Source organism: Pinus tabuliformis, chromosome 8, assembly GCF_031772625.1.
Source record: "Pinus tabuliformis cultivar Carrire ecotype Pingquan chromosome 8, CPIR1, whole genome shotgun sequence".
Lineage (NCBI taxonomy): Eukaryota > Viridiplantae > Streptophyta > Pinopsida > Pinales > Pinaceae > Pinus > Pinus tabuliformis.
The window spans coordinates 1,495,391,566-1,495,399,331 of NC_142294.1; the positions used below are offsets into that span (position 1 = coordinate 1,495,391,566).

A 7,766-nucleotide genomic window follows, 5' to 3' on the forward strand; every position below is an offset into this window, starting at 1 on the left:
CTCTGAAAACTACCACATCTTCCCGATGCCTAATCAACCCAAAGATACCTTCATGTTCACCATATAAATTTTTTAGCATCACTAGTCTAGGAAGAAATCATACTTACATCACTAACGCCACATGGTGCCATTTGAGTGGTGACACATGTCACTCATATTTGGCATATTTGACCACTTGAAAACATCAAAAATTCATGCCACATGTTCTCCCTATGAAGAAATCATGCTTACACTATCATCCACCTATGCATCCATCAGCCAATCACATTGCGCCATGTGTCTTCCTATGAGGAGAGAGAAATCGGTTCAAGCATTTGTTTTTGGCCAATTTCTTTATTAAATTTTATAAGAATAAAACCACCAGATTCAAGCTTTTACATTGTCTCTTACCATGTTAGCCCAAATCCCCCCTTCATTGATTCTTCGCATTGTTGTGCTCTTCCACGCTAGCCCAATTTCCTTTCTATTGGGCCAATGCGACCATTATGCCACATATGTTCATCTTGACATCATCACAAGCTTCCCTTCTATGCTCAGCTTTAATTCCTTTTGGGCTACCTCCACAAGGCTAAAGTGTTATGGGGGATCCACCATAGACCAATAGAAACACTTTTCACTACAACGTTGTCCTGTCATCCTATCTTGGCTTACGTCATCCCAATTGCTCACTTTATGATCAACTTTGAATTGTCCGAGGTAAGACCATTAGGATGAGTTGTGTTGTACGGGCCTCACCAACAGCTAATAAAAAATTCTTTTGTTGCTCCTCTATCAGGCCACATTTGTTCAATCCTTTGAATAGTTACTCCATTATGTTTGGCATCCCTACCAAACTTAACTTGCTTTAAAGGGTCATGCTCTAGTTTAACTCTACAACTTTGACTTTTAGGGGTTACTAACTTTGATTGGAAATAACTTATGATCTAGGAGGCCATTTGTACCAGCCCTTGGTTGATTTTCCATGTAAAAAAAATATAAGACCAAGGTCATGGGACACATATTCCAAACTGAATGGTGGGAAGAAAATCCTAGTGGGTGTCACTTTTACTTAATTAATGGCTATTCAAATTGGCAAAGGCATTGGTGAACGAAAAGAGGCAATAATTGGCATTTTATTTATGAAATAAAGGAAAATAGGATAAAAGGAAGATGAAGAGACACAAATATACATGAGAGAGAAATTAGAGAAAAATGAAGGAAAATGAAAAAAAAACGAGACATCGATGATAAAAAGGCACCTGAGAATCAGTTGACAGTTTTGCTCATTCTTTGATCAGGTTCAAAAAAGGAAAGAGTAAAAGCACCTGGACAAGGAAAGCAAAGCAAGGATAAGGAAATCAACAATGCCAAAGTGTGGTCGGTATCTTTTCCATTGATGTTAGTTGCACCCAACCCTTCCCATGCATGTGATTGGGAGTATAAGTCAGTGAAAAGCATCCCCATCTGAGGGTTTGTTCACCTAAGGTGGTTATTTAGACTCTGAGTGACCTGTAGGCCCTGTAGGATGTTAATTTGTGGTTAGTAAGTCTCATTTATAGGCCCTACTTCCTTAACTAGAGCTATGAGGTCGAGTCATGTCATAGTGGCACTATGCCTCACTTTTACCTGAAGGGCTTGTAAAAGAGGGTAAATGTGTTGTGGTGTGTTACACCATTCTAGAATTTCTACATACTACTAGAAAGCTTGTCCAAAGAACTATCCAACTGAGTGGCCTCCAACTATATTTGAGGTGATCTTCTATTCTAGAAATGCTCCAAATTCTCTACATATTAACCAATTAGCTCCACCACTATTGTTCACCAATCTACTTGGAAACATTTGAGCTTTTCCTTTGTGATTCATGTGTTGATCTTCCTTCTTCTTGCAATATTCTCTCTTTTTTTCCATTTCATTACCTTTGATATGGATACAACACTATTTACACCTGTGACACCCTCCTTGTGCCAATATCCTCCTTATTCCAACAACACCTTTGACAGTAACAACATATCAATACTTGAAATCAATTACCTAATGTCAATGAGAACATCCTTTGCAACAACACCTTTGACAATAAAAACATATCAATACTTGACATCAATCAATGAGCACCACCTTTGCTAACATATTCTAACAATCTCTCATCATCTTCTTTTTCTTTGCCATCAATGACATCATATTTCTAATATTCTCCCCCTTTGACATTGATGGAAACACCATTTTCAAACAAAACCATAAAAACAAAAACAAAGTGTACTTCTTATTTCTCCTTGTTTTGTTTGGATGTTTCACCCCCTATGATGTTCTTCTCTTTTGGTATACTTCTCTTTTTATGGTTTTTTCTTCTCCCCCTATTTCTTTGTTTTTGTGCCCCCTCTTGCTTTGTTCGAGATACATCTCCCCCTTTGACATCAATGGAAAAGATACCAACATGCTCCCCCTGTCATCAATCTCCCCCTGTCTTGTTGATCATGTGGACCTATCAACTGCTTCATCTTATGTTGAAAAACTTCAGTTATATTTGATATGATCTAAGCAGCTTCCTTTATGTCCTATGGAGAATATTGAGTTGAAAGATAGAGGGGTAATTACTCCCAATCTCTACCTCAAGTAGTCAAGAGGGATATCTTGCTAAAGAAACACATACTTGTACAACTGAGCCATGAGAAAAATCATGCATGTTGGTCTAAGTCTCATCTAGGCTTACATTCATAATAGTTCCTCTTTGTGGACACATACACTTGACCTATAGAAGGAGCGACAATCTATCCTATGCATGATTGACACCATCAAATTTTCAATTGATAAAAAAAAAAGTATAATACTTATAAGTGCTTACATGACAAACATAGAGGGAATCTCACCAATGCATGCCTAGACCAACAGCTAGGCATATACTTTACTTGACATAATTCTAATGGAAACAGACTCACCATGTTAAATTTGACTCAACATGAAAATTAATAACATTCAAATAAGGACCCTTTCACCAACACTTGGACTGAAAAATATCATACTGATAATATGAATACCACACTCTGAAAAAAATCTAATGGTAGTTAATATCAATTGATAATACCTTAGATACCAAGTGTTAATACTTTTGAGATCAATGATACTAATAGTTTAATTGATACCAATTATTAAGCACTTGTTAATTGAGTGTTCTCCCTGTGTAATCATGCTCTTTTCACCACAAATATGATGTCTAATAACAATTTCTAATATAATAGTATGGAATCATCACAACAGTCAAACCATTCATCATATCTGTTATCACAAAATCAAGCACTGAAGGCTGTCAATCAGCAAGATTCTATGTAACTATTTCAAACCAGGCTTTTGACTAAGGCTTAGCCTCCTTAGTCTGAGAGGGCTCTCTCAAAGGTTATGAATGTTAACTAATGACAAGATGGCTAACTCTTATAAGACACATGAAAAATATACTAGCTGGACAACATTGAATTTATTCCCATTGGGCTTATGGAGTCTCTCATATCTCAGTAAACAATAACACTATCTTTTCATAGAAATCAGGGCACTTCACATCTAAATGTTCAAACATAACTTTGAAACCACAGTTTGCAAAGGCATACAGGAAGTCAGAGCATGATCCATGAGTTCTGAGTGATTATGCATTAACAAAACTGTAAAAGAACATTAAGGAAAATATACCATCACACATTTGAACAAGAAGATCCATTGTGAATCCTGAGAAGAAAAAACAGTCATTTGCATTACTGAAATCTGTTTACACATAAACCAAAACCGTCTTCTGCAAAACATCCAACCACATTTACATAGATCATTCCCCTCTATATAGACACATACTTCTAACTACTTAGAGCTTCCACCTCCAGCATGAGGGGAGCTCGATGATTGCCATTAATTACTCCTATCCGCTATTGAACTAACCTATTAAATACAGTCAGCACTAACTGAAGTTCTAAAAGGTTCTAATATAATTATAACTTTAATTCTATCTTCTTCGTAGAAGATTCCTCCTTGCAGCTTTGACACATGGCTTCCTTTCCATTTGGCTGAGATGGATGAAATGAGCAGTTAATGCTTCATGCTGGTTTTGGATATTGGATGCATCAATGGTTCAATAGTATTCGGATAAAACCCCTGCTTTTCCGGTCCTTGTCTTCCACCATTCTCCGAAAATGTAGCAGCATGTCTCCAACTCTTTAATACCCCAAAAATGATGAGCATCACCATATTCCCAAATGTGCTGGAGGCTTCATTGATTGAACAGGTGTCTCTCTTTCAAAATTCCCGTTCATATTATCAAAATAGCTGCTCTGCGTTTAAAATCACCACCTACACCAGTTTCGTAGCGCACTACGAAACTGCCGTGTAATTTAAAAAACACAGTCTTCCTCTCTGGTTTTCTGCTAACACTGTGCTACATTTATTAATGATCTCCTCAACTGGATCTTGACTATCATTTTCCAGCACAGAACAAGCAATATACTTGCATGTTGTAGACACATGACCTTGAAATTTATCTTCAATCCTCAGGGTATGCAATGTCATCCTTACAGTCAAATCATTCTCCTGCTATATAAGGTTCACCTTTTGGATATCAAAGCCTCTGTTGCTTATGGCTGCACTTTTCCTAACAGTGGCATCCAATGAGACTTGTAACACATCAGGAGGCCACTCCATCCCTCTAACTTTATCAACAACTTGGATTGCATGCTGAGCTTGTGGTATTGCCAAACCTGTGAAATAGGCCGTTACCTCCTGAATGAACCTGTACAGAAAAACCAATCTGTACATTTGAAAGTCTGGCAATGAAACTGTAATCATGGCCTTCAACATCATCATCATCTACACTGAAAAACTGAAACTTCTACTTTACAAATGAATCAGAACCTGTGTCCCGAATGTCACAAAGCCAGCCCCACCACTGATCTGGACCAAGGGACATGTCACAGATCCTGAGGTTCCCTAACATCCCCTCAATGGAAATAGAATTTGGATGAACTTTCACATCCATATGAAACTTCTCTTGCACAAGTTCCCAGCACTTGTAAACTGAATCTTGTATGAAAACTTCTGTCGAGCATCCCTCCATTATAACCTTGAATAGAGGTCCAATATGACAAGCATCCAGAACTTCCGAAACATAATAGGACATCTGTGTTGGATCTACAACACTATAGAATTTCACCCGGCTTTTAAACCCTTTGAAATACATAAATACAATAATCTACATTTACAGTGTCATTTACATGCCCTTTAGATCAGAGAAGAAAGTATGGATTAAAAGCTATATTCTTTCCTCAACCAATATAATAAATAGTAAATTGACCTAGCTGTTTTGATTCCTCCGGTATCTTTTGAATAGCCAAACCTTGCCAATAATAAGCATCGGCACAGTTTCCAGAAACAATTGTATCTGCTACTCATAATACTTTGAGGTTTTAACTCTGCACATAACAGAGAAAACACCTCCAAAATCTGGTGATTTATGGGCCACCGAATCTGAAGAGATTTTAAAGCTGACACAAGTCGACAATTTTAAATCTGGCTGATGGTTTTAGGGCAAATCTACCATAATGATGGGAGTTACTCTGGCTTTCGGGCAGATATCATTACAAATGCCTGCTTCCTTATGCACGAATAGTCAACAAGGCCACAAGTTTTGCAAAGATCTTTCAACTCTCTTTCTGTGAAATAACTTGTGGTGGTTGTCGCTTGCATTGCCTGACGTAATGGCTTTACGATCTCTGAATCTAAGATCCCAGATAAAACAAAGGTTGTTGCCACAAACACGCCACCAGGTCTCAGAACACGACTGATTTCTGCTACAGCCGAGGAGAGAGATGGCCAACAGTGCAATGCAGCACCTGCATGTACAGCATCAACAGAACCTGTTGTAAAAGGAAGCCTTGAAATATCCACCATTCGACTGTTTCGCACCAACTGCAATCACCCCGGTTCAACTGCTTGTTCAAGGATACTACAGGAACCTTTCGCCATAACAGAGGATCTGTCTCATCTGGAGCGTATAACTCTGGAGCTCGCGGATAATGAAAACCATCGAAGAAAAAGCCTTCCTGACGGAATAACATGCAGATTCACCCACCGCTTCCGCCAAGCTATTTCTGAACCCTTCTTGTTTGGGACTAACACCCCTTTCCTTATTTTTCTTGCGCTTCAACATTCGATGCGACAGAGGCAATCCTACACCATCGGCCTTCTTTTCAAAAGTTACAGGGGAAATTATACTAACATTTATGCCCTCATAGAAAGCAGCTATATCAGTAGTGAAAAGACGAGGCATGCACCACGGCTCAGGGTAAACCATTTAACCTTATACTTGTTAATGTTTAAAACCGTAGCCAGTTCAAGGCCAAAGTATCCTCCACCAACAATGACAGCTGTGCATTCTTGGCTAATGTATATATGGGAAGAATGAGGATGAAGCATCCGACCATCTTCTTTATCAGATGCATCACCAAGGCGTGCAATTGCCTCAAAAATAGATTGCTCGTGCTATTTTAGTGCCGCCTTAGCTTTCTCTACATTGGTAGGATCAAGATGATCACCTCTAAAGACCCTTTCCACCTCCTTGATAAGCTTGTCAGTCTCCCGTAACTCAATACTAACAGGTTCCTTGTTGCGTGTATCATTTTGAGAAGATCCATAGCCCTTTGAACTCTGCCACATACAATGCAACTTAGAGAACCAGCCTTCCCCTGCTTCCACTTGTTTTGCTATAATGTCAAACTCAGACAACCGTGCTGTAATGCTTCTGCCAGCTAGCGGAAAGGCATCTAAGTTGGAATAATGCTTTTAATGTTTGATGCGTTCACTTTTTACAAGCCCATGATATTTTTACGAAGAGCATCCCAAGACATACGCTGATATTCCAAGCTGCTTTTATCTTATAAATCCTTTCATCATTTGCACCAGCTTGAAAGGAGGAACATAAACACCGCCACTTCTTCCAAGCGCCTTTTCAGTGTTTCTAACTCCCTCTTTCAGAACTCTATTCAATAGGCATGCTAGGATTTTGGATCTCCACTGAAAACTCGAACAAATCCCCAATTTCGTAGCACGCTACGAAATCACCTAAACAGGTAGCGCTCCGAAACTGCTAAAGGGATTCATGCGCTGCGAAAACACTTTGTCCTTAAGCTAGGCTAAAAATTTTTGGCAACATAATTTTCAGTGATAACAGTGGCTCCACTTGGGATAGTGCGCCCTTGTGGTACACTAAGAACTCGTAGGTCCAGTGGCTTATCTATTTATAACAACAGAAATTTTCTTGACAAGCATCCCTTTCAAGCTCCTGGGCCTTCACCTTGGGCTTAAGCTTGATGATCACTGTAGGAGAAAAGAATCTACATCTACTAAAAAAAAAAACAAATGCTCAGTCAACCTTGAGCTTATTTGCCTTTTCCTACCTACCTACCCTAACAAGAACAACTTCTTTCTGCTCAATCAATATGAAATTTCCAATGTAGCCAATCCTCTGTTTTATCTGATATTTGAGTTTTTTGACTGCATCGGAGTTCAGAGCCACAATAAAATTGTGATGACCACTGCCACTGAAATTGCCTCTAATCTTCATAGAAAAACTAAAAAACTTGAGAGTAAAACTCTTCCATGTAGTCAGCTACAGGATCCTAGAATACATGATCAACTAGATTTTTCTTGTAACTTTCCGGCTGTGCAAACTGATCTTCAACAGCAGTGTGCATTTCCTCAAGCGTAAAAGAGAAAGGAAACAATACTCTCCTTATGTTCTGCCATATAAAGCTGCTGAAAAT

At 38.7% G+C, this 7,766-nt stretch overlaps 1 pseudogene; it reads right to left on the minus strand.

The window, feature by feature from the left end:
- Positions 1-5,556: 5,556 nt before the first annotated feature.
- On the minus strand, positions 5,557-5,895 carry LOC149241488 (putative methyltransferase At1g78140, chloroplastic pseudogene; annotated as a pseudogene).
- Between the last annotated feature and the right edge of the window lie 1,871 nt (positions 5,896-7,766).